The sequence below is a fragment of the Eschscholzia californica genome, unplaced genomic scaffold (assembly GCF_041429995.1).
Source record: "Eschscholzia californica isolate CP2 unplaced genomic scaffold, dmEscCali1.0.p SCAF_5, whole genome shotgun sequence".
Lineage (NCBI taxonomy): Eukaryota > Viridiplantae > Streptophyta > Magnoliopsida > Ranunculales > Papaveraceae > Eschscholzia > Eschscholzia californica.
Genome location: NW_028238472.1, coordinates 20,913,223 through 20,940,994, shown reverse-complemented (window position 1 = coordinate 20,940,994; position 27,772 = coordinate 20,913,223). Strand labels below are relative to the sequence as shown.

At 39.0% G+C, this 27,772-nt stretch overlaps 1 long non-coding RNA gene across 2 annotated transcripts in view; it reads right to left on the bottom strand.

Annotated features, from left to right (window-relative positions):
- Positions 1–18,174, bottom strand: part of LOC147537762 (uncharacterized) — a 75,285-nt gene extending 57,111 nt beyond the window's left edge. The window contains exons 1-3 of one of the 2 annotated variants that reach the window (XR_015226287.1): positions 18,000–18,174; positions 16,008–16,671; positions 12,886–12,930 (exon numbers count right to left, since the gene is read on the bottom strand). This is a non-coding gene — a long non-coding RNA (uncharacterized LOC147537762). Of the gene's footprint in view, positions 1–12,885; positions 12,931–15,995; positions 16,672–17,999 lie in introns of those variants that run through there. The other variant, XR_015226286.1, reaches the window with a different exon arrangement.
- Between the last annotated feature and the right edge of the window lie 9,598 nt (positions 18,175–27,772).

Here is a 27,772-nt window from a genome sequence, read left to right as displayed (position 1 = left end):
CGGCAATTTCCTTAAATCTTATTCTAAAGGGTCTTTTAGGAAACCTAATTGGAGGTGGATTCTTATTAGGGTTCTATAAAAAAAACTCTTAGGGCATAGAATAAGGTGTGGAATTTCTCTCTAAGCTTTCTTACTCTACCACATCAAGTAGAGAGGAGAAAATGAGCTAATTCCTAACTATCTATCTAGTCAAAGAAGAAGGTCTTCTATCCAACCACCATTGGTGTGCTAGCTAACAACAAGGTGGGGGATCAAATTGGTTGCTCGTGTCCCAAGTAGAGGAGCTACGTTTGAAGCTCTTGGTCTTCTCAAAAGCGATTGGAAAGGTTCGAGGAAAAAACTAGCTATCAAGGTAATCATCGAACTAGTTTTATTTACTTAGCATTATTGGTTTATGCATGTGATCCTGGGGATACTAATGTTAGAAATATGATGTCTTTATCCGCTATAAACATTAGTAGAAGGGTGTAAATCCCAATAGTGTCGTCAGAGCCTCTTGCAAATAGCTAATTTTTGCTAAGAATCGAACTAATCCATGCTTGATTAGATTGATAGTTGTGTTTAAAAGTGTTTTACACATCTAATTTGAATGTTTTGAATGGGGATTCAATGGTTTTCAAATTGGGATTTTATGGCTTCTAGAAGCCACTCAAAAAAAAAGGGAAACTTGAAAAATTTAGAAGTTGCTAAAAAAAAATATGTAAATAGGGCTGCATATGCATGCTGGCCAGGACGCGTCTCGGCCAGCAGCAGCAGACGCGTCTTGCACGCGTCTGCTGGCCCGGGATAAGGGCGCGTCTGCTGGCCCGGGATAAGGGCGTGTCTGGGACGCGCCCCACACATCCCGGGTGTGTCTCGGTCTAGGACCGAGACACACGCGGCCACTAGCGCGTCCTAGGACCCTAAAAGCGTCTCGGCTGGGCCGAGACGCGTGAGATAGATACGGACGCGTCTGGTGGCTCGGGTAGCCCGAGCACGTCTCGGATGTGATCCGAGACGTCTAAGCAGCTTCCACCAGACGCGATGGTCGCCTCTGGTGGGTCCTAGGTGTCTCGGCACCCAACCGAGACACCATGAGACCTGGCCAAAGGTCGGGATGGATCCGGACGGCCTAGGGTGTCACGGGCACCAACCGAGACACCCATAAGGCAAGGCGAAGGGTCCAGACACATCTAGATGCGTCCGGACCTAGGCCTAATTCATGATTTTGAAACCCGTTTTTCAAAATCTATAATCCGTTAGATCCGTTTTCGAAAACTCTTTTCAAAAAACTCAAAATCTAATGATTCTACGCATTGAAACTCTTTCAAATACGTGTTTTGATTACGAATAAATCTAATTCAAACTAATTAAAACATGTTCAAATCTCTATTCAAACTAATCTATCTAATAAATCAAGTTTGAATCCAATTCGTTCTAGCCAAAACTAGTTACATGCAAACGGCTCGTGATGCCACTGTAGGGTTTTGTACGTATCTAATACACATAATCATCTAACTAATGTTGTAAGAGGAATATCAATCATCATATGATTAACACTAGTTTACAAGGATCATATGCATGAACTAATAATGAACTAAAAATTGAAAGAAGAATAGGTGGATTCGTTTTCCCACGAACTAGATTCCAATATTTTTATCCCGAAGAAGATGAGAGCTTCATGTGTAGCTCCTCTACTTAAGACACCGGAGTAAATAAATTTATCTCCCTTCTTTGTTGTCTGCTAGAACGCCATTGAAGGTTGAGAAGAAGAACCATTCTTCTTTTGCCTCCTTGGGAGCTTTTTCTCTCAAACCCTTTCTCTCCACTTAGCTGTATATTGTGAGAAAGAAGTTGTTTTCTCTTGAGAAAATCCACCCTTTTTATGTTCTCTAATGACTCTTATATAGAGAAACCCCAATTAGAATTTGGGTCCAATTAGGTTTCCGTAAGAGTCCTAGAAAAAGTAAACACATCAGAACTTGTTTCTGACTGAATTAGGGTTTCCCCTAACTAGGGTGTGGCCGGCCACTTAAGCCCATTAATGGGCTTGGCCTGGCCGGCCCACTCACACACTATGGCCGGTCATGACCTCCCCTTTACCGGTCTTCGTCTGGTCGGCCTATAAGTGGGTTTTTACCTTCTTCTGGCTTCTCTTTCGAGTCCGATTCTTTTTATCTTTTGGCACTATCAGACTGGATCATATCCATCTATAGGCAAGCTCCCATGAGTCAACTCTCTCCGATCAAGCTACCAATCTTTGGTGTAACCCGTTGTAGGATCCGGTCTATGTTAGTCGCGGATTACCGAAGTGATCCGACGATCATAAGCGGCTTCTAGCTAAGCATTACGACCCCTAATTGGACCGGACTATATGATCTTCTGGATAAGTCATCGTCATCCTAACTGACAAATTGTACGCATTGCCATCTTGGTCGAAGGACACTCCTTCGGAAGGACATCTCCTTCAGACAGAAGGACTATATCCTTCACTTAAGAGGGTCAATTGATCTAGGTCTGCATTACGGTAAGTTTCCAGCTGTTCTAGAAGGCTACTGTGATGCTAACAGGGTCACTGACAACGATGAGATCAGTTCGACTTGTGGCTATGTTTTTATATTGGGTGGAGGTGCTGTGTCTTGGAAATCCTCCAAACAGACTTGTATAGCACGCTCCACTATGGAGTTTGAATTTATCGCGCTAGAGCTAGCCAGTTAGGAAGCAGAGTGGCTAAGAAGTCTCTTGGGAGACATACCACAGTGGGGGAGGGAGATGACACCAATTCCCCTTCATTGTGACTCACAGGCTGCCATTGCAATAGCAAAGACTAATGTATTCCACGGCAAGAAGAGACACATCATGATAAGGCATGCTACAGGGAAGCATATGCTGAGAAATGGTGTAATAGCTTTGGATTACGTGAGGTCAAAACAGAATCTGGCAGACCCACTAACTAAAGGCTTAACCAGGAGATTAGTTCTCGAAACGTCAAGGGGAATGGGGTAGAAGCCCTTGTGTTGATCTTCTATTCCTATGGCGTAGAGCGGAGTTAGCTAAAGTGAAGCTAGCAAAACTTCGCTGAACGGGTCAGAGTTGGACCTAAGGCTGAGCATGAAGCTCTTAACGCATTTATATCCCTTTGCGGTGGTCCTATTGAGACGGATATCCCTTTGCGGTGGTCCTACTAAGACGGACTTAATGAATGCACCGACTGATGAATGTGTTCATATCCTTCAAGGTGGTCCTACTGAGACAGACTTGATGCATTTATAGCCCTTTCTGGTGGTCCTATTGAGACGAACTTGATGAATGCACCGATGACTGTTACATCCATCACCAGTAAAGGTGGTCCTATTGAGACGGAATATATGGGTGTACAGTTGCTGATGATGACGATGATGAACTTACCAAAGTTTTTAATGATTTTTTGACCCGAATGAGGGGTCGACGTCTACATCGAGGTAGACTTGAAGAAATCACCTACGTGAGCCCGAGGGTGAAAGGCCACCATTAATCAAATACATACAGCAGTCTTCCTAAAAGATCATTAGTCCCAAGGTATGTTTAGGGCCTACTGAATGAACATGAACGAATCGCGGAGAACACAGAACTCAACGGGTATCGTATGTGTTGTGGGGGTGTCAGCCAAGAATCACCAAGTTCAAGAGTAATTTCACTTGGGTGCTCTATTTTTGGTTGTTGCCCCACTCCACTATGTGTCAATTCAAATCGAAAGTTATTGAAGACTTAAGTACATGTCCCACTTCAGCTTAGTAGTCAGAAGTCTTTGATAGCCATCTTGTGGGGGATTGCTGGGTTTATGGCATGGTTGGGCCCATGTGGATAAATTCCTTGGTTGGGCCCATTACCATCTTGTAATTAATTGAGAGTGAGCCTCACCTACTTACTACTAGTCAAGACTATCATGTCTTCTAGTTAGCACATGGGTGGGGCCCACCTTTAGAGCGAAGATGGCATTCAAAACTTTCTTTCTCTAGACAATTATCCCACGTCTTCCAACTAGTGAAACTAAAGATGCTTTATAATAAGTTGCTTGACAACTCATAGTAAAACACATGGTGGACTAAAGAAGGTTCCCAGACGCGTGCTCACACATGCGAGGCAATTGGGGGTTTGGCCATTTGGTTCTTTGGGCACTTCGCTATTTGGCCCTTTGGGCCGTGAACCCGTGTGACTGTGAGCCAGTATGCCCGTGTGCCCAGGTGCTTGGGAGCTTAAAGTGAAATTACTCTTTTTCCACAGAGAGTAGTTTTACTTTGACTCAAACTCGGATTATGACTAAGTCGGTGGGATTAACATAATCAGTCTTTAAGTTTATTTCAAACTGATTTCGTGGGGTTTAATCTAATTAGTTTCCGAGTTTATCTCCTTACTTCTTTACCACGCTTCCTAGGTGGTTAGGGTTTTCTCTAAGACTATATCTACTGGCCCAAACTGAGAGAGAAAACACACAACTCAATTTCGGCTATCTTCTGCTTTCTGTCTGCTTAAGCTTTGAGTTTTGCAATCTCCATTACTATCTCTGTTAGTGCAGACAGAGGCAGTAAGTTGTGGTCAATCCTTGGGGAGTGAACGGAAATAAGGAATTAGCACCAAGGTTACTCCGAAATCACTTTCAAGGCAGTGGCCTCCATACCACGACATAGCGGAGAAAGTTATCACCTGTTTACAGATACCATTGATTTAATCCTATATTTTCAACACTAGTTGTTTGATCGAACGGTATGATTTTAATCCAAGTTTTAGAACACATTTACTTATTATCTGGTTTATTACCAACTCACCTTGGTTGAATCCAGGGAGTATGAAGTTGGTGATGATAAAGGATGGAACATTCCTTCTTCGAGGAATTCTGAAAAATATAATGAATGGGCATCTACCAATCGATTCAAAGTCGACGATTCAAGTAAGTTCCATGAAACAAAACCCATAATCTTAAACCTCTTTCCCTCTCTAGAAAACCCACCTGATTTTGATTTTACTTTTATAGTTGTAATCTACCATTTGGGTTTTCAGTCTGTTTATTGTTACAATTTTATGATGAGAATATTGAAATTGGTTGAAGATTTTAGAATATAACTCAAAGATGCCTTTGGGGAAGAGAATTATTAATGGCTTATTTTGATCCCCTTCTCCTAGAATTCATCATTGACTACGGAACCCTCATCATTCTTTGTTTACCAAATCCAGTCTGATCTTAAGTCAAACCTACTTATCTCTAATAAAAACCCCAATTTAAAGATTTTGTGTTTCCAAATGGATCAAAAACAAAATCTACACACTACTGCCGAAGTTGAGATTTCCAAAGTTCTTCATCTATTAAAAGCTTTTCAATCAAATCTAAAGCCTTTGGAAGACATTCAATTGATGAGGTGAAATCTTTTATGTCTGCAACTTCTTCTATTGAGAGCTTCAACGAAAGGTTCTAGGTCAGGTATTCCTATAAGGTATTCCTTTTCTCTCTCTTCCTCTCTCTTGTCCTAAGAAGAGAGAAGAAGAGAGGGAAAATGAGAGGTAGAGGGAGAATTTTTTTTGTTTTTAATGTTTGAAGGTCGCCGGCAGGAAAATTGGTCGGTCGATTACCTTCGCCGGTGAAGACGATGAGGTAGCGAGAGGATGAGGTGGCAGAGAGAGGTGATGAGATGGAGGAGAGAGAGGTGATGACTAGTTAACGGGCTTATAAAGGCAACTAAAAAAGGGGGCCTTCTGGGTATTTTTGATAAAGTAGGGGGCTAGGGAGGAAGTTGGTCATAAAGTTGGGGGCTATTTGGGAAATAACCCTATTTGATTTAAATGAAAGCCCTCATCTCTCACTTCTTTCTTTGAGACCGTGGGATTCGGAGGTCCCCGTTGGGAGGATGAGTGGCATGCCGAAGTCGAGAGTACATCCCTTTTTTTCTTCAACGAAGTCGAAGAGAACATCCGACAACTAAATGTTTCAAATATCCATGTGCATTCACGTGTGGGCAAAGAATAAGTATTGATGTTGGTGAGCATTATCTGACTGAAAAGGTGTTCGAGATGAGAAAAACTAGTCAAATGGGTTAAGGAAGTTGGTAGAAGGCATAATTTTGTAATTTGATACGCAAGCCAGAGCGTAGAAAAACATGCACTAAACCAAGATTACAACTAATTTATGAAAGTAAGTGGTGAGTTTCAGTCACATACGAAAAAGGATTTGGTTCCAAAAATAAGTCTACCTCTTGAAAAGAAAACAAAAAGTAACACAAACGAAATGCAACTCCATTCAATCTCAAAGAAATATCGAGTGAAGGTGATACGTGGAAGGTGGTCGTTGTGTATGGAATTCATAACCAAGAGTTAGCCGAAACTCATCATGGTCATACGTATGCTAATAGGTTGAGTTGTGAAGAGAATTATGTAGTTAAAAAGCTATTGAATATGTGTACAAAATCACGTCAAATTCTTACTCCAGTCCGTGTCTAGTTTATGGATAATACTTCCACAATGAAGACCATATAATCTAATATTGGTATTAAACCCCTCTGGTACGCAAACCACAACACCTATCACCGGAAGACAACACAAACGATTTACGTCTTCCAACGTGATCGTCATCTCCCCAAAAGGGCATAGGGAAAGTGTTGGTGTCTTCGTACCACCTCTCCACAAATGCCGAGATTAAGATTGGATCCAACTTTTGGTATGAGTACTTGGCAATGTGAGCCAATCCCGTCTTCTGCACCATATTTTGAATTTCATCGCATCCCCTTCCAAATTCCACACTTGCTCTTTCTTCATGGAATGTATTATCGTGTTCGATAGAGATTAGTGAGAACAGCAGAAGCATGATTGTTCAAAGGCAATCTCTCTTTTAAAAATAAAAAAAAAAAAAAAAAACATTAAAAAAAATAACTGAACTTTTTATCCGAAATCATGACTAAACATACCGGTGTGTTTCTTGAATCCTCCAAACAAAGATCGGTTTGGTGGACCTCCAGAATAAGGGTCTGATGTGTTGCATTTTCTTCCTAGGTTCAGCATTATTGGTGCTCTCTAAGGGTGGTGTAGCAACTGGTTCTTCGGAGCATTGGTATTTGTTCTTTTTTGGAGACAATTAGTTTCATTACAAGATTGGTCATAGTTTGTGTGTTACTTGATATTTGGACAGTTGAGGTCTTTTTGAAGCCATTGCTCAATGCGACAATAGAGATTTTGACCATATTTTGCCAAATTTTATTAACAATCTCTTTTACAGACTTTGAGATTTAGTTTAAATGACACAGTAATCTTTGTTCATGGGCATAGTACAATGACCTAGCCTCATTAAATTTACTTTCTTTCTAAGTTCACAAGAGTTATATAATGGTTTAGTCACTCCATTCTTTAGAAATGTTTCTATGTGGGACTAAATTAGAGTGACAACACTCATAGTTTGAAGATGAAGAGATAGTACCACATAGAAATTTCTTAGGAATTGAAGAAGCTTTAGCTTCTATAAATACCTTAGAGATCTCAACCATGGATCATCCAAGTAACAACTAACATGAGGGTGGTGCTTAAAATAACTCCCTTGTGCTTGACACTGCTTGAGTGGTTCGTATTGGGCTTAATTGCTAGCTCTAAAGTTGGGATTAAATCTTCCCTTCCTTAAGGGCACATTCGGTCTACCCGACCAAACCCGCCCGTTTGCCCGAGTTGCTCAACTCTTTTGCCGGGCTCGGGCGGGTAATGGCGGACCCAAAGTATTGGTTTACCCGTCCGACCTGCCCGAAAAAATTGTCGGTCAAGTTGATACATTGCCCGAACCTGCCCGTGCCCGAGTATTACTGTGCCCGTGCCCGACCCACCCGTCCTAATTCCCACCCCTAGTTCAGCCTACCTGCACTAAAGGTTCAAAAAAGTCCAGATATGGACGCTAGCCAGAAGAGAATAGAACTAGACTCTTACAACCACAAGAGACAAAGACAGAACTAACTAAAACAGAAAGATAGATAAACCAGCAAAGAAAAAGAAAATAGACACAGACAAGATAATCAGTGAGAAGATGAGACTGAAGGTGTAGCATCTTCCTCCACTCCTGCATTAGTGATAATGTTCAGGCGGTGAGTGAGGGGCAATGATTCTTGAAGGAGTCTCCTGGCGTTGACGTTCTCCAACATCATTGTATCAACTTGCATATTCTCTTCTGAATGATCCGAAAAGTTAGAAGAGTTGTGTCTGGAGTTGTTTCTTCCTCTCTTACCAGATGGTTGAAACAGCTTGTGGGGAGGAATAGTACTATAAACAGGGGAGGGAGGTGGTGCTAACAACTGAGGGGGTTCAGGAAGTGAGATGAGGGAGTCATCCATGGTGGTTACCATCGGTTCTGGATCTGAGGCATTATCTTCTGCCGAAGAGTTGACAAAGATAGGACATCTGTTTAGATGATGATCAATGATACGACAAAGTTGGCATATTGCTCCTGGAAACTTTTGATAGCTGATTTTGATTTTTTTTCTCCCCATTGGAGAAAATTGGATTGATGACAGCTAGTAAAGGGGAACGAACGTCGTAGAAGAAATGAACTGACTGTGTTGTTGTTGACCCTTCCAAAGTTTCTAGGTTTGATGCTGATGATTTTCCCATGCAACCAAAAATGAAGTCGAATTCCTCTCTGTTTTGGAGGGCCTGAGGTACCTTGTATAGAGTGCATCTCATTGGTTCGAAGAACAAGTCATCAGTCGAGTCAGTTAGAGGCAATTCAACCTCCTTATAACTAACATCATCCCTCGAAGTATTCAGGGACGACAAAAATTAAGGGCTTCAAGGATGAATTAACTCTTGGGTTTAAGGAGAAAGGTATTCACTGAACCTTGGGTAGGGTCGTAGTCACAATCCCTAAAGAACCTAGATTGTGGGTAAAGCATTTTCTTGATGAAGGTTAGACCTACAACATAGGGACAAACCCATCTTCCAATGAAACCAGAGTTGACTGGTTGAAGCTCCTATTTAGAAGAGGGTTTAGTAAATTTGAGGGTGAGTTTGCCGTGAGTTGAAAGGGAGTATTGGACTGCCATAATAAGAACAAGAAACAAGAGGGTTGTGATATGGTGAAAGAAGATGAAGATGGTTACAGAAGGAGAGAGATATAAATAGAGGAGGGGAAGCAGGAAGAAGACGAAGATACCCGGCCAAAAGAACATCATTGCTCGACATGTAAAGGATTTGGGAATCCATTACACCTCAGAGCCGTCTACTCACCTGATCTGGTCGTGACCGTTGACATTCTAGAGAGAGATAGAGGAGAAGAAAAATACTATAGAGAGAGAAAACAAAACCAGAGAAAGAAGAAGAAAAACCGGCTAAATAAGACAAATAGATGAAATTAGAGCCTACTTACGTGTTAAAATCTATTGCTTGGTTGTCTTGGAGTTGGTGTTGACTATACCTCGAGCTGAAATCCGATGTGAGTCGCCACCAATCCCTAGAGTTCTTGTCTTGGGAAGCAAAAATCTCGTGCTCAGCAAAAGATTTTAGTTGTCGTTTGTGAGGATTTTAGAGAAGGAAGTAGTTGGGGGATCTTTAAAGCTCTCTTGACTGATTATGGTGGAGGAGTTTGTGATGAAGATGCTACAATTGGGGTTTTAGAATTGGGGATCTTGAGGTGAAAAGGAAAGGGAAGAGTTTACGCGGCTGACGTCACTGCTCTCTCTCTCCTCAAAAAACCTCCTCAGTTTCAATTGCGTGACGTTTTACTTTAATTTTTTACTAAAAATAGATAAATCTAGAAAGTATATTAATCTGTAAAGACAAAAACTTTTTTAACTTATGTACTCATTTGCAGAAAATAGATAAATTTATCAAGTATCTCTGTAAAGACACAAAATTGTAAAAACTAACATACTTAACTTTTGCTCAAACGGAAGTAGGCCTGGGAAAAAAACCTGTTGACCGTGAACCGCCCGGTGTCCGCCCGGTGTCCGCCCAAGTCCGGAGACACCCGACACCGCCCAATGTCCGATCGGGCCAAACCCGGACCGACCGATTGGAGTTGTCGGGCCGGTCCTGGTTTTGGAGCTCTGACCGGCTACACATAACCAAGCCCGGACCGCCCCGACCGATTAAGAGATTAGTCACATTACCAGCCGTTAGATTAAGGGTTTCCATCCTAGGGTATAAATAGGTTTCTATTGAAGACATCCTCATTGACCTAGAGCTCTCTCTTTCTCATCTCCCGAATTCATCTCTTCTTTCACGAATCATCTCTTGAATTCCTCTCTCATTGACTCCTCTCTCATCTCAACTCTCTCAGTCTCAACTCTCTCTCTCTCTCATCTCTGCGAGGTTGAAGAACGAAGGTAAACATGACTGAAGTTGAAGAAGAACGAAGAAGAAGAAGAACCAATAGATTGCAAAGAAGAAGAACAACGAATAGATGATTAAGATCTGTTTTTTAATATCTATTGCTTCTTCTTAAGATTTATTTCATGTTGTTTCTTCTTAAATTTGTTTCATGTTGTTTATTCTGCATCTTGTTTTTTCTCATCATCTTGTTTCAAGTAGAATTGACCCAAATTTTGCCCTAATTTGCCCCCAATTTTCCCCTAATTTGGACCCAATTTTGCCCTATTTGGCCTAAAATTATTAGTACTTTCGGTTTACTCAAACCGGCCCGGACCGATACCCAGGTACCCGAAGAAAGAACCAGGCTTTGGGCAGGGGACTTTAAATATTTGACCGGTTCAGACCGGACCGGATTTATTGTCGGCCATACTAGTATCTGGACCCAGACTGCCCGAGCCCGATTGATATTGTACCGCGGGTAAGCCCGATCAGACCGATTCCCATCCCTAAACGGAAGTGATTGAACAACAGTAATATTTGTTTTGTTTGACGTGACACTTGATTAGCTGCAATGCTTCTAGTACTTACGAACCTTTTCTTGACGTAGAGGGTGTTTGATTTTTGCACTTATTAAGTAATTTTCACTTAATAAGTTCGGGCCGGCAATTTTAGGTTGTTTGATTTTTCACTTAATAAGTGAGTATCACTTGTAAGTGGGGCCAAAGTAGGTGCAAAAAAGTAAGCCCCAAATCTGAGCTTATTTTTTTTTCACTTACTGGTGGAGGCTTTGGGGAATAATAAAAACTCTATAGGGAATAAAGATTTAGAGGGCAAACTTATTTTAAACCCAAAAATTAACTAACTTGTAACTTGCCCACTAATCTTCATCTCCCTCAACTCTCATCCCACCAAAAATTCCACTAGCCAACAATTCCGACCACCACCTTATCTCTCACTTCTCTCTCTCTCCCTTTTTCTCTCCTCCTCATCCTCTTTTCCCCTTCTTTCTCTTTCTAAAACCTATTCCTTCAACTCAGATCAGTGTTGAAGAAGATGGTGAAGGGAGTAGGAGCGAAAAAGATACTGTTCATTAGATCTGATTATGAGATTATCTCCTCCTTAAATCACCATAGGTAGATCTCTTCTCTCTCTCTCTCTATTCTTTTGTGTTACTATTTGAAATTCAATCAACTCTTCTTCCCCTCTGTGCAAAACCATCTCTCTCTTGTTATATGAGTTCGATCGATTCCATTCTTCTTCGTAGAGAGAGAAAATCAACTCATCTACAAGGTAATCATCTCACAAATTCTTGATTTCTGTTGATTTTATTGTTTGTTCATTAATTGTTATTAAATCTTGCTGATCTATCCAATTAATGTGTTTAGAATTCATAGATCTGCAAATTACGTTATAGTTTACATGGATTTGGTTGTCTTCTTAATTGGTCGGAGTTTGGAATTTGAAGTTCAGTTCTAATATTAATTTCCTTTTTGAAGCTTGTTCTGATGCCTTAAGTTTTTAGGATTAATTAATTTCCTTGTATACGATCTATAAAACCTAATCCACCTAATCCTCTTCTTCTTCTTCCGATCCTATTAATCACTGACTAATTTTATTTTCAGGTATGAAAGCAAATTGATTGTGGACAAAACGGTAATGGTTCAATAAATTGCATGTACTACTGATGTAGTCAACCTAGATCATTATTGTTTAGGAGCCATTGTAAGTTTATAATCAGATCTAAAGAGAAAGTAAGGTAAAAGAGGAGGGGAAAAGAAAAGAGGTGGTTGGAATTGTTGGTGACCGAAATTTGTGGTGGGATGAGGTCTGAGGAAGATGAAGATTAGGGGGCAAAAGACAAGTTAGTCAAGTTTTGGGTCTAAAAATAAATATGACTCCTAAGTCAATCATGATTGACTAAGTCTTTATTCCCTAGAAATTTTTCTTTGTTCCCCAAAGCCGCTCCCTTTCTAAGTGCTAAAAAAGACATTTTTATCCTTCTCCGAATATAATAATTACCAAAATAATTATAACTAAAAAGAAAATCTTAAACAATTGATAAGTAAAAAAACCTTTTATGATTTTAGGGACGATTCTTTTCCTTCTTCACTCATCCTTTACCTAAATTTTTCTCCTAAATTTTTTCACATCTCTTCCTTCATTAATCACGGAAGCACCCAAACTCCATGATGCAATGTAAGTTCTTTCTCGTTCATAATTTTTAGTTATTTGAGGTTAATATTTTCAACAGAAAGTATTCATAAACCGCAATTCTCTTGTATCCAAACTCGCGAGCATAATGAATTAGTATGAAATGCTAATATGTAAAAACTTTAACGTCAAAATAGACAATTTCTCATTTTTATGACATTTAGAATTAATATAAAAACAAAAATCAAACACTTAGAAGTGATGGAAACCAAACGCCATAGCACTTACTAAGTGATTATCACTTAGTAAGTGATTATCACTTAGTAAGTGATTAGCACTTATAAGTGCTAAAAAATCGAACACCCTAATTTACTTAATTTATGTAGAAATACAAGGTCAAAACCATACCCTAACACAAAACAAACCAGCATAGATGCTTAAACAAACTTCATTCAATTTATTTTTGAAGCAAACCAAATGGACTCTCATATGCTCTGATACCACTTGTTTCAGCCCATATAAACTCTTCTCTAACTTTCAAACCAAGTGTTCCTTACCTTTAACTTCAAACCTTGTTGGTTGTTCCATATACACATCTTTCTCCAAGTCAGCATGAAGGAAAGCGGTCTTGACATCTATTTGTTCAATTTCTAGGTTCATACTTGCAACCAATCCCAATACTAACCGTATAGAGGACATCTTCAACGCCGGTGAGAAAATCTCATCAAAATCAATACCCTTCTTCTGCCCAAATCCTATCACCACTAGGCGTGCCTTGTACCGGGGTTGTGAATTTCTTTCTTCGGTCTTGATTTTGAACACCCACTTATTTTAAAGAATTTTCTTATTCTTAGGTTTTTCAACCAACTTAAAAGTGTTATTCTTATGCAATGACTCAATCTCATCTTGCATAGCTTTCAACCACTCCTTCTAGTGTTCATCATCTAGGGCTTCTTCATAACACTGCGGTTCTCTACTATATGTAACCATCACATACTCGTGTGGAGGATACTTGGTAGATGGTGCTCTCTCTTTCTAGTCGATCTTCTCAATTCAGCTGGTGGTTCATGTTAAACTTCCATTCCTTGCTTAACATCATCACCCATAGGAACATCTTCATGAGCTTCATCTTCATGATTTTGTTCTTCACCTGCATTATCATACATAACCTTAGAAGAGATATGTGGATCTAGATCAATGAGATCATTACTATGATTCTCACGTTTCTCAACTTTCCCGAAGTCCTCAATAGTTTGATCTTCAAGAAAGACCACATCTCTACTTCTAATAATCTTCTTATCGACTGGATCCCGTAACCTGTATCCGAATTTCTCATTTGCATAGCCTAAAAAGATGCATTGCTTGGCTTTATCATCAAGATTTGCTCTTTGATCTTTAGGTATATGCACAAAAGTCCTGCAACCAAACACCCTTAGGTGTCCATAACTGACTTCTTTCCCATCCCACACTCTCTCAGCTACATCTCCATCTAATAGTGTTGAAGGTGATAAATTGATCAGATAACATGAAGTACGCATTGCCTCACCCCAGAAGTGTAAATAGGTAGCCTGATGTGGACCTTTTGAAGTGTACATCTTCTGACATGTCTGCATCTGTGTAACCGACTAATACTGGCTTATCATTACCAAAACATATACGAGCTTTAGACGTACCTCAAAGATACTTCAGAATCCACTTCACTGCTAACCAATGCTCTTTGCCTGGATTGGCAAGAAATCTGCTTACTACTCCAACTGCAAATGCAATGTCCGGTCTCGTACACACCATTGCATACATCAAGCTTCCTACAGCTGAAGCATAAGGATTTTTCTCTATTTCTTCTTTCTCACTTTTAGTTGATGGACACTAATCATGAGTCAACTTGAAGAGGCTGTTAGGAAAACTTGGTATGAAACAAGATAATTATGTTATTCATTGTGATAGTTAGAGTGTCATCCACCTCAGTGAGAATTCTAGTTTCCATTCAAAGTCCAAGCGTATAAATGTGAGATACCAGTGGATCCAAGATGTTCTTGAAGACAAGGTGTTGAAGATCGAGAAAATCCATACTGACGACAATGGTTCAGATATGATGACAAAACCATTACTCAAAGGCAAACATGAGCTATGTAGCAGTGTTGCAGGTTTGGGGATGGTAGGTCCCTCTTCATAAGTCGGGAGGGGGAGTTTGTTGGGGTCCCTCCTTATAATAAAAGGACTCCTAGTTGGAATAGGATTTCCCTTATTCCTTGTTTGGGGAAAAATAGAAACTTCTAGTTATGTTATTCATTGCGACAGTCAAAGTGTCATCCACCTCAGTAAGAATTCTAGTTTCCATTCCAAGTCCAAGCATATAAATGTGAGATACCAGTGGATTCAAGATGTTCTTGAAGACAAGGTGTTGAAGATCGAGAAAATTCATAATGACGACAATGGTTCAGATATGATGACAAAACAATTACCCAAAGGCAAACATGAGCTATGTAGCAGTGTTGCAGGTTTGGGGATGGTAGGTCCCCCCTCTTCATAAGTCGGGAGGGGGAGTTTGTTGGGGTCCCTCCTTATAATAAAAGGACTCATAGTTGGAATAGGATTTCCCTTATTCCTTGTTTAAGGCATGAAAGTGAAGAGATTATTAACAAGTGGTACCAGAGCTGAGGCTAGATTTATCGTTCAGAAATTTGGAAGGGAGTAGTAATCGCATGATTAGCTTAGATGGAGAAAACTATTTGATGTGGAAACCAAAGATGGAAGATTTGTTATACTGCAAAGACTTAGCTGCACCCATTAAAAATCACGGTAGAAAACCGATGAAGATGGATGAAAAAGACTGGAAGATATATACTTTCAGGTTAGAGAGAATCATACTTTCAGGTTAGAGAGTATCATACTTTCAAGTTAGAGAGTATCCTCCCAATTGAGAGCTCCCAGTTGGGAGAGTTACTAGAGAATCCTCTCAAATATATCTTCTCAGGTTAGAGAGAGAGATAAGAGAGATGAGACTTTGCAGAACAAAGAGAAGTCAGAGAAAGAGAGATTTCTGAAGTGGTTCTTTCAAGAGAGATTGAAAGAGAAGAATATTGGTTTGAAGAAAAGAATATTGGTTTGAAGAAAAGAAGATTATTAATCTTGTGAAGCAATTTAGTTTGTGGTTATCTTCTTCAGCCATTGGTAATCTAGGATTTGTTCAAATCCTAAGGAGTAAGAGATTTCTATTCTTTGTTTCTTTGTTCAGTTTATTCACCATAGTTTTGGTGAAGAGTCGGTTAATCCCCTATTGTTTTAGAGAAGAATTGGTAAATCCTCTATTAGTTTAGGGAAGAATTGTTATCGAAGAGTGTTTCCACACATCTTGAACAATTGGTTTATCCACCATAGGTTTGGTGAAGAATTGTGTAACCCATTATTTAATCATAGTGGAAGATTTCTGGACTAGGTCCCGTGGTTTTTACCTTCTATATTGGAGGGGTTTTTTGCAACCTTTAATAATCTTGGTGTCTCTGCTTTTACATTCATATCAGTTTATCTTCATATTGCTGAACAAGTTAATTAGGTTATTTTTCCTGAACAAGTTAATTTCATTTTCCAACTCTTTGTTACTTCAGTCTTCTAAAGTAATTTACTGTCTCTTCCACATTTGCATACTTGAGTCTACTTCTAGTTGGAGATCGTTTAGATCTACACTTTTCAAATCATCCAAATTTTCCTTGAAGTCAGATAGAGTTTCATCTCGATCTTCCTCATAAGGTATCAAGTAAACAACCCGGGATTCAATTATAGACTTCTCACTGTACAACCAGGTTATCTTTTCGTCTACTCCCATGCCCTTTTGTTCAGTAAGAAGCGATATTTGAGTCGATAAATCATTTCTTCGAAGTTCTAAATAATTTTTTTGGTTTTTTATGTACTCCACTTGAGCTTCCATCCTGCATTGAAGCTCTAAACAAGTTTCAAGTAATGCCGATCGCTCTCTTTCGATCTTTCTCAATCGGTCTTTGATTTGTTTTGCTTTCTCCATGATTTTTTGCATTTTAATCTCAGCTAACTCGGCAAAACCCTCCGAAATCGAACATTTCTTTAAAGCAGTCACATCTTCAACGGCTGATGCCATTAGTAGCTTCATATCACAAATGAGCTTATTAGTTTTAAGCTCCTCTCTAAACATATCAACTGTGATTTCTCCATTTATATCAGGGGAACCGATTTTCAAAGACATAATTCCCAGGAAATAACCTAATAAGAAACAAAAATAACACTTAATCAGCCATATAGTTTTCTGTAAATTGGATACTAGAAAAAAATAACATGAGACATTCCGATTTCTGTTGACCAAGAAAGAATTTCAACGAACATGAGCAGACACAAAATTAAATTTCAATTCAAAATCAAGGTTCCAAAATCAGGGTTCCAAAATCAGGGTTCCCATTATGAAAGAAGGTCATAGCCAAAGGCGGAGCTACAGCGAGACTGCCACTCGTTATTTTATTAAACAGGTAGGAGTAAGTAATCTAGTAACTTCTTGTTTAGTTTGATTTTGGAGGAGGAAATTAGGTGCAGGGATTGAGTTTCGACTTCTAAGAGCGGAGAGAGTGAGTTGTTGATCGGTTCATCATCATCACTTCTTTTTCTTTGCAAAGCTCAATCATCGTCTCACTTCTCCGTCTCTAACATCGATGGTAGGCTACATTTTTCCATAGGTTGAAGATCAAAGTCCAAAATCAAAATCTAGGCCTCTTAGTTCTTTACAAAAACGAAATCTAGGGTTTGTCATCTACCATCTATGATCTAGATAACTAGCATTTCTTCCTTAATGTTTCTTGTTTTTGATTCTTTCTAAAGCTCATAAACTTCAATTCTGATTGTTTTAGGCATTTAAGTTATTGATTTTGTTATTTTGGGTGGATGTGATTGTTTAGGTTATTGATTTTGCTTAATTCATTGCCTATTACTCTATTGTTTGGGTTACTGATTTGGATTGTTTTAAAAACTTATTTAGATTGTTTTGGTGATTAATTTTGATATTGTGAGTTCCTGATTTTGAATTCTGATTTTTTGGGTAAAGTTTAGAGAGTGGGAGTTCTTGAACAATGAAAATTGACTTTTTTTTAGCTTTAGATGAATTAGAAGATAGAATTCATCTAGATTTGTCTTGCATTGATATTCACGAAACCAAATTGAGCATAAATGTGATTGCTTCATATTTTTGACAAAAAATTAATTGTTTACAATATTAGTTTTTAGGAGTATATATTTGTCCTAAAAAATCTCAACTCTCAAATAAAAATACTTAGATTTGAATTCATACTAGGGGATTCATATGAAGGACTCCAAAATAAACATACTAAGATAACTTAGAACTAGAAAGTTATGACCTCCTAAGATAACCCATGTAAAAAGGAGCAGAGAATCTTACAAATCAAACAATACTAGGCAATAGCTATGTGTTCTATAATAAAAAAAACAACTAATAAACAGAAATCAAGGTATTAAGCAGTGATTTCAGAATAATAATCACATAAAGATGAACAGAAACTCATGGGAGAGAACGAGAGAGAAAATACCTTTTAATCTTCTTCAGTCTCTTTCTTTAATCTATTTTGTTGATGAACAAAACCCTAGAAAACGCCGGAGAACGGGACCTCCAAACAAACTTGGAGAAGCATCAAGGAAACTAACCTAATTATAAGTCTGTTGGGGCCGACATTGAAGACCGACTTCAATTCCATAAGTTGGCACAAATTCGGGGTAATTTTTCACTTACATCAATTCCAATATATGCACAACCAAATATATTATTTGGACAATTATTTTTGGACATGGTGCAAGACAATTATGTTTGACTTAATGGGACTTTTATTTTATTAGAGAACAACTCTATAAATCCTTAAATATTAAAACAGTGATTAATCTGAAGACCATAAACAAATACAATAACAAATAGGAACCCTGATATTTCATCAAAAAAAAAAATAGGAACCCTGATTGTCACTCTTCTTCTTCTTGTTCTTATTCTTATACTTGTACGGTTACTACAAGTAAACGACAACTTCTACCCCTTCACTATTTTATTTCTCAAACCCTAAGTGCATGAGGAAGAAAAAACCTCTCAATCTCGGCTTAAAGAAGCTTTTACAAACATTTTTATAGTATGAATTAATGATATTGAAGAGGTAAAACCCTAACTTTTTTTATTTCATTTTATATTTTCATTTTTGTAGTTTGGAAGAATCAAAAAAGGTTTCATGAGCAAAATTCGAAGTGAAAGAAACGGTTAATAGAATTTCCTGGAAAACCTACAAAAATTTACAAATTTTTCTAGGGTTCTCAAACAGGAGCAGATCCCTTCCTAGATGCCTAGCTCATCCAGGGTTTTTAGATTCCAAAAAGTGTAGATCTTCCAAGAATTGGCTCGGTTTCAAGGGTTTCAAAACCCTTGAAACCGAGCCCATCTCTTCCATATTGATGTTTTTGTTCAAACTATCCTTTGATTCTTCAACAATAATATGTTTGAATGAAAATACTTATGATACATAAAATGGTAATCCTTTGACTGACGTCAAGAAGTCAAGAATAGACCCGGATCCCAACGGGTCAACCTGTCTCAAGGCAACAGGACCGCTAAGCCTAAAGAGATCTGCCACCTAAGCCGAGACGATAACTGGGAGGTCGGCCAAATTATCAAAGGAGCTCCAACCTTATTTTGCCAAAAACATAACCAGGTATGCCCAGGGATTCACAAGAAGTATAGGGGGTGCACGTTAGCAAGGTTGACGCCTTATTCCCTTAACATGGGAAGGCAGAATCACCACACGCTTACCGACTTAATTTCGAATCTTCTTAAGATCTCAGTCGGGTACGATACTAAGTGTTTAATTAACTTGGGGTTCAAGAGTCTCAAAGGAGGAAACATCTCTTTGAAGATCTATCAACTCGACAGGATATCTATGAAGTATTCTTGAATAGAGGAACTTCTAATTATCCTAGATACGAGAAAAACTAAAAAGGGAACCCTAACTACGAACAGTAGTCTTATCCCAAACGGTGGATCAAAACCGCTTCATCCACACCGTCTATCACAGTCGGTCCTAATCAACTTATAAAATGACACCTCATCACCTTCACTAAGGTAAGCTCATTACGTTCCACAAGGATCACTCAATACTCATTCTTTAACTGCAAAGGGCAATCTGGTTGTCTTGAGCGTCAGAGAGGGTTTCGAACTCTTTGCAGGTCTTCTCCCTAGGTTTTTAGGAGCAAAGAACGGGAATTAAAGGAAGGAGTATCGTTCATCTAGACAGAGCATCATTCAATTGAAAGATCCACCATCAAGGTCTCAATTTCCTGACTGGTAACCTGAGGAGACATTTTTCGAAATCAACGATTGGCGCTGGAATGAGTCCAGCAATTTCATTATTTCGGTAATCCGAATCCTTGAATGGGATGCCTTTCAACCAATGATGCAATACGAACGATTTGTCGGATATGACAATTGATGAAGAAGATCATCAAGTCCGGACGATTTAGGGATCGTAATGTTTAGCTAGAAACAAACTACGATCGTCGAATCGTGAAGCCATTCGCGGCTAACTTCGTCCAGATCCTACATCGGGTTACACCAAAGAGTGTCAATTTGATGGGAAGATATGACTAGAGGGATAAGATACATAAACATGGGTTAGCCCATAAATATGTCCAAAAGACCTAAAGAAAGATAAGACAAAGATAATTCGAAGACCGAAACGAAGGAGTTTTGGGTCGAGGTTTAAAAAGGTGTTTTAGGCCCATTAGTGGGTCAGGCTAGGTATAGACGGCCACACCATAAGGGGACGACCTAGGTATGACCGCCACACCATAAGGGGCTGCTGTAACATCTCATGTTTTTAAGGTTAGTTGAGGGACTATTTGACATTTGGTTCATATCAAAAGAGGGGCTAAATCAGCACCGTCCCAATTTGAGGGAGGGGGTATTTTGCGATCCGGTCAAAACCAGAGACGGAACTGGAAGTTTGTGAGAATGGAAAAGAGAGAACGAAAATCAGATTTCTTTCTCTGTTCGATCTTTCCGTTGGGGTTTTAGGGTTTCGATGAACCCAAGAGAAAAATTCGATGAAAGAGATGATTTTGGTAGAATTTTAAATGGAATACTTGCTTTTGTCGAATTTCAAGCTTCAAGGAGTGATCCAAGCTAGGGTATTGACGAAAATTGATCACAGTGTTTTGGATGGAATTTTGAATGGGAATTGAAGTTTTTGTCAAATTTCAAGCTTTAAGGGGTGATTCAAGCTAGGTTTTGTTGATTTTGGTAAGAAATTCATACTCTCTCTCTCTCTAAAAATCCAATTTTATGTATTTTGAGTTTTAATGGATTCTTTGGTTTCGAGTTTATAGTAATTGGAATGGGTTTCATCAAAGGAGAAGTTAAACAACTAAGTCAAGGTAAAAAACTCAACAACTTTGCTGATTTTTCGAATCAATTATGGTTGCAAATTTGGGGGTTTTCATAGTTGTATGAAATTCTAGGGTTTATGTTATTGAGGGTTAAGTAATTTTGGAATTTAAATGATGTTAGAGAGGTTAATGGTGTTTGATTATCAACCGAAGGACGGTGTGAGGGACTGTTACATTCAATCTACTGTTTGAACATTTCTGGGCCTTGTAGTTTATTCGGACGAACTTTCTCGAAACACAATAGTCGTAGTTTAGGATGTTAGCTTTCCGAAATGATAAGGTACATATCATTTGGAGTTTGGATGAAAGAGTTATGACTGTTATAGTGAGCAGCATGCTGTTAGGAAAAGTCTATTTTGTTGTTGTTCGTATTTTGCTAATTTAGAAGACGATTCAATCTGAATTAGGCAAAGCCAATCAATAATAAAATATTAAGGACATAAATGTCTTCTAAATGGATTAGGATTCACGTTAATTAGATATGGCTACAAGAGTTAGAGATTGATCAGTTTCAGTTATAGTTGAAGTCTTCCAGAGTTAGCGGATTTGCTTTTATGTTTTAAGTTTTCGTTGTTTTCTTTTATTTATTTATTTTATTGTGCGAAGGTTCTTCATTTAGAACCTAATGTTTGTATTGGTTCTTTATGGTTTTGGTAGAGGGGGGAGCCAGAGCTTATCGTGGACAATTTTGCTACGGTTTCGGCATAGCAGAATTACCGCTAGGTAGGGGTTCTGAATCCTTTATCCAACATGGTTTTATAGATAATGAAATGTGCTAGGTTCTACAATTATATATGCTCCAATATAACTAGAGTTTAGGTAGCATGAAAATCGATTTTAAGTGATGAACTAAAACATGATTGAATGGTTTTACTGTGATACGAGAAATGTTTTCGAACTGTTTTACTGTGATTGCGAACTACTTGGCATTTTCTTGTATGTACCTGACTGCGGATTATGTCAACCTACGGGCACGTAGTCATTGAGGTAGGATGACATGTGGACACGGGTGTGACCCATGTGAGACCGGTGAGGTGGGCGACACTAGTCATGAGACCCGTAGGAGTAGAGTGCTTCACTTGCTCGCCATTGGTGCTCGAGGCTCAGAACCGTACACCCTGACCGCTCGCCTGGGAGGTGACATTGATTGGGAATCCCTCTGCTTTGTGTGTGATATGACTCTTGGTTGTTCCACTTTTGTGTTTGATAAGATACTGAATTGAATAAGAATATGATTTTGATATACGAATGTAAATGGATTTTGAAAGATCGCATTAGATGCATGATAGGGTACCGAATAGAATAAGGTTTAGGTCCTTCCATGGGTATTGGGGGACCGCTCTATTATTCGAACTCGGTGTCAAAACATCTTAGGTACTTAAGGTATATATGTACCATGAGGTAAACTCTTCAATGATTGTGGAGTCCCTTAGTGAGAGAGGGACTTATCGGCTAAGGGTAAGTCTATTTCTCGAGGAGATGTTAGCGCATTAGCTAGTGCCGTTATAGGACGGCACTATCTAACGCACTATAGATTCACCTGAGGAACTCTCTCTTAATTAGGAGCGCACCACGGATGGGCAGCTAATCACTTCTATTACTTGCTAGATTAAGGAAAATGGTTTATAAATAGTAAATACAGCTTTGACCGATAAATCGTTTTGTTATGATGTTTACAACTTGTTAAATGAACTTTTGAAAACGTGATGGATTTTAGATTTCTACCAGAATAACTCATGTCAGTGAGTATTCTGACCCCCTACCAGTTGTTAGTGTGCAGGTGCTTTGTCGTAGCCTCGAGACGGAGTATGTATTCCAGCCGGTGATCTTGTCTGACGAGGCTAGCAGGGTTACGTCGTTTTCTTTGATCTTTTGCTTTTTGGCTGTTCGTCATTTCCAAGTTATGTATTTATTGCAGAAATCAAACTCTAATATGTATATATATAACACTTAGACATGTTTATAAGTGGTATGTCTGTCTTAAGAGACTTTTGTATTTTGTTATATGGTTCGGGTTTCGACCCGAAGTAATGTTGAGTTTGTTTACCTTCCGCTCTATCATATATTTCTGTGTACGTGAATGTATAGTTTGCATGACAGGTTTTCAAGTACGACCGATTCGATTTACAGAGGAGACTGCCAAATTTTTGTCTCGTTTGTGAATTGTCGGGCCGTGGTCATGTCTATTTTGGGACACGGGGAATCACAGCTGGCCTAGGTATGGTCGGCCACACCGTAAGGGGTCGGCCAGATCAGCCCTTTAGGGCATGCCTTGGCTGGCTATAACAAGGGTTAGAAGAAAATAAAAACTTGTTCCTATTTTCGACTAATTCCTAAATCTTATTCAAAAGGAACTTTTAGGAAAACTAATTAGGGTTGTACTATAAAGGGTTCTATATAATGTCTCATTAGAGTTTGAATAAGGGGTTGAAAAACTAAAGAAGCTTCTAGCTCTACAACATCAAGTAGAGAAATAAAGAGGGAAAATTCCCAACTATCTATCTAGTCAAAGAAGAAGGTGTTCTTCTTAAGCGATTGGAAAGGTGTTTATCGCTCTGTGTCTCAAGTGGAGGAGCTACAATCGGAGCTCTTGGTCTTCTTAAGCGATTGGAAAGGTTCGAGGGAAAACTAGCGATTAAATTAATCTCTAAACTAACTTGGTTACATTATTAGCTTATGCATGAGATCCTAGGGATACTAGTTTTGGACATTAGATGTATGGGATTCCGCTAACAACACTAGGAGACACGATAACCCAATAGTGGTATCAGAGCCTCTTGCACGTAGTTAATTTTGACTAAGTTTTGGACTAATCTATGCTTGTTTTGATAGATAGATGAGTCTAAAAGTTGTTTACACATCAATTCGTTTAGTTTGGAATGTGATTTAAAATTTATTCAAGTTGATTTTAGAGTTGGTGATTAAAAAAATTTCAAAAGTTCAATTCTGATTAATTTCAGTTATTAAAAAGAGTTGTTTTTCATTAGTTTTAGAAGTTGTTTGAAAAAAAATTTTCTTTTATAATATGGAACAACATCTTTGGAAGCAAAAGAAAATTTTTTTTGGAAGCTTTAGAAAGTTGGAAGTTTCTAAAATCGGGCCAGGAAGCGTCTGGGACGCGTCTCGGCCTATGATCGAGACGAGTATTGAAAGCTTCCTGGACGCGTCCTAAGTTGTCCGAGGTGGTCTCGGTCTTAGAGTCCGAGACACCAGGAGCTGGGACTTAACCGAACGCGTCCTAGCCAAAACTGGTCCGGGCCAGATCATGTCGGCCTACGGTCGTACTATGTCTGGCCCAAACCAATGGCCATCCGTGGCCTAGGCCGAGGGACAAACCCTTGGGCCTTGGTCGAGGCTTGTCTCGAGCCATCCCGAGCTAATTTTTGGGCCTTAGTTCGAGTGAGAGTTTTTGCGTCAAAAATCCGATTTTACTCCCGGTTCCACCCAAATTTTTCCGAAAGTGATCTGGTTTGTCCAAAGGGCCAAACAAAATTTTGATTTTGGAAATCATAAAAGATAAAACCGAAACGCACCACTAGTCAAATTCTTCGAATATAGACTTTAAGGTTCGTATGTGACATAGGGATGCCGACAAAAGTGTATCTCGGATTATTATGCATATATAATTGATTTTTTAGAATATTTTATGAATGCATGTGATGTGAATGCGGAAACTAGTATTGTCATAGAAGTTGTGTTCTTTTATTCTTGTTTTAAGCACGAGTGAGTGCATTCTGTAATAATTTTAATTTCAAGTTTTATACGATCTGCGTATCATTCGAGTCTTGTAATTAGAGTATAGGGTCTATGAGTCCATTGAAGAAGCTCAAGGATGGGATCCAAGTTTCAGTGGGAGAATTTAATGGAGGTTCGAGGGTGGCTATCCAGGCAAACTATGGCGAAAACAAGAAGAATCCCAAGAAGGTTAGATCTTCTAGGACTAGGGGTCATACTAGGATCCATATGTGCTTGATTTACTTTCTCGCGCGCATTTACTTATTTATTTATGTTTATGTCGTGGATGATTAGTTCTTGGTTTACTATAATGCATGCTAGGAAAAAAGGTAAAAAGTCCCTGACAGAAATTTCAGTAGGATGTCTACCCAGATTAAGACACTCGTTGATCCCTTGTTATTGTTGGTGGGTCTGCATCCCCAGGGTGCCATCTCTACAATGGGACAACCGCATAGGTGTATGGTAGAGGCCTACATGTCTAAATGGTTCCACTCAACGAGATCAATAAAAGAGTTTTAACTACTCGAGGCAAGAGGATGGATTTAACATATAACATGTAATCCATCAACCGAAAGTCATAAGGTTATGACCAATGAAGTAGTTCACTCAACCAAATCAATGAGGTTAACGCAGGGCCCTAGTCCGCTTAATCTTTGAGAAATAGGGTCTCGGAATTATATTATTGAACGAGGGACGGTTTTCTTGGATAATGTGGCAAAATAGTCTTTTTGCAAAATATCGAATGTAATACTTAGAAAAATCCTTTTTTCCTCATGTAGTTTTAAAATGGCAAAAGATAGTTTTTTCGACCTATGTTCAATCCTCGAAGAAGATAAATTGAACATGGATGACTTACACGATTGAGAGATGAATCTGAGAATGATTCTCGGATCCACAAATAATGAAGGCATACTGGATACCCCAATTCCAAATATAACTCCAACCTCAACGTCAGAGGAACAAGAGCAGGCCAAAATTATCAAGATAAAACCGTTTTCAGTAACATGCCTTATGTTGGCAACCATGGAACCAAATCTTCAAAAGAGATTTTGGAAAATGGATGCACATACAATCAGCCGACGATTGAGGGACATGTCTCGACATAAATCGTGGTTGAGGAAGTACGGGACTTCCGAAGCAACCCGGAAAGGCATTAAAATGTCTGAATCAAAGAAGGAACTTCTGTTGATTCAGAGGAACAAAGGGTTCAAAGATGAAGGAAGCAAGCGATTAGCCAAAGACACTTCTCCGGATTCGAAGTGTTTCTACTGTAACGGTCTTGGCCATTGGTGGAGAAATCGCACTATGTACCTGGAGGATAAAAATGAAGGATTTCGCAATTCCAACAAAGGTATCTATTTGTTGGGTTATGGTGTCACCTAGTGTTACTAACGAAATCTCAGACATTAGTTCCGCTCTAATGTCTAACACTAGTATGTCCCAAGATCTCATGCATAAGCTAATAATCAAGTAAGAGTTGGAGATTACCTAAATCTCTAGTTTTTCCTTCCAACCTTTCCAATCGAATGCGAAGACCAAGAGGTCCAAGTGTTGCTCCTCTACTCAAGACACCCGAATGATGAATTTGATCTCCCACCTTGTTGCTACCTAGAACTGCAACGGTGGGTTGATTAGAAGAACTCCTTCTTCTTTATGACTAATTAGATAGCTTAGGAAATATCTCTCTTTCTCTCTCTACTTGATATTGTAGGGGTTGAAAACTTCTTGAGAATTTCCACACCTTATCAAGTCCCTAAGAGACCTTATATAGAACCCCAAGTTAGAGTCCAACCCTAATTAGGTTTCCTAAAAGTCCTTTTTGAATAAGATTAAGGAAATAGTCGAAAATAGAAAGTAGTTTATATTTTCCCTTTTCCTTATTATTTGCCGACCACATCAAGCCGATCTTGGGCAGATCTAGCCAGCCCCTATAGGTAGGTCGGCCAAGCATGGACGACCATTATAATGGGCCCTAAAACTCCTTTTAAGCCCCGACCCTAAATCCCTTCTTGTGGGCCTTTTGTGCTATCTTTGCCTAAACTTATTTTAGATCTGTGGGACATATTTATGGGACTCTCCTATGTTTGTAGCTAAACACTACGACCCCTAAGTCGTCCGGACTTGATGATCTTCTTCATCAATTGTCCTATCCGACAAATTGCTCGTATTTGCATTTTTAGTCGAAGGACATCTCCTTCAGACTCCTACTTGTACTTAGAACAAATGCAATTAGTATCCCATCTGATACGTCACGTCATTTAGACTTTCTTGATCCCGAGTACAACTGTGAAAGACAAATGATTAACTTTTAATCCATTTGAGCGCGACCACGCATTTTCAGTTGCTACTAGGGAGATGACAATTAAATATTCCAAATTCACTTAATGGGATTTCATTTAGCAGATCACTTATCTAACAAACCTATTCGGAATGTTGTATTATCCGTGGATTGTCGTCTAAATACTACATCAAATTTAGAGGATTGTGAAATAACTAACTTATTTTCGATAACGAGAGTTCGTAAATTTGACCTTCCTCCGTAAACCCTTTTACCCACTCAATTTACTAGTTAAGGTTATTTCTGAAATACCTTATGCCTTAGACATATTGTATGACCCTTATACTTTTGTCTTAGGTGACAATTTAGTTGACTACGGATGTAGTCCGATTAAACTTTCCTAATTATCAATTAATCGAAGGTCACTTCCTTTGATCTTCCATCGATAGTTTCTAGTAACACTTTACTAGAATTAAGGCGTCAATTCTTTCGTTTGTAGAGTCTGCAACAGTTCCCGGCTCGAAACACTTTCAACCTACTTTTCTTCTATGTCTGGAAGTTTGCATTGACATGTTCAACTTTCTCTACTCTAACTCATCTTAACAATTTTGCAAGCCTTTTAGGATGTTAGTTGTGGTTTCAGATTATCTTATTTGAGTTGGAATGTTAACACCTCTCAATACTCCATTATTCGAGATGTCTTGAGCAAATGCTAAATCATGTCCCACATGACCGTTCTTATGCCTATAACATAACAATCTTCCTCACGCGTGCTTGCTCATCAGGGTCCCCTGACTGTGAGTCTTGTCGAGCTATGTGCCATGAGATTTGGGTCGAATATCTCTTTTAGAGTCTTTCGTATTAAGACTTTTA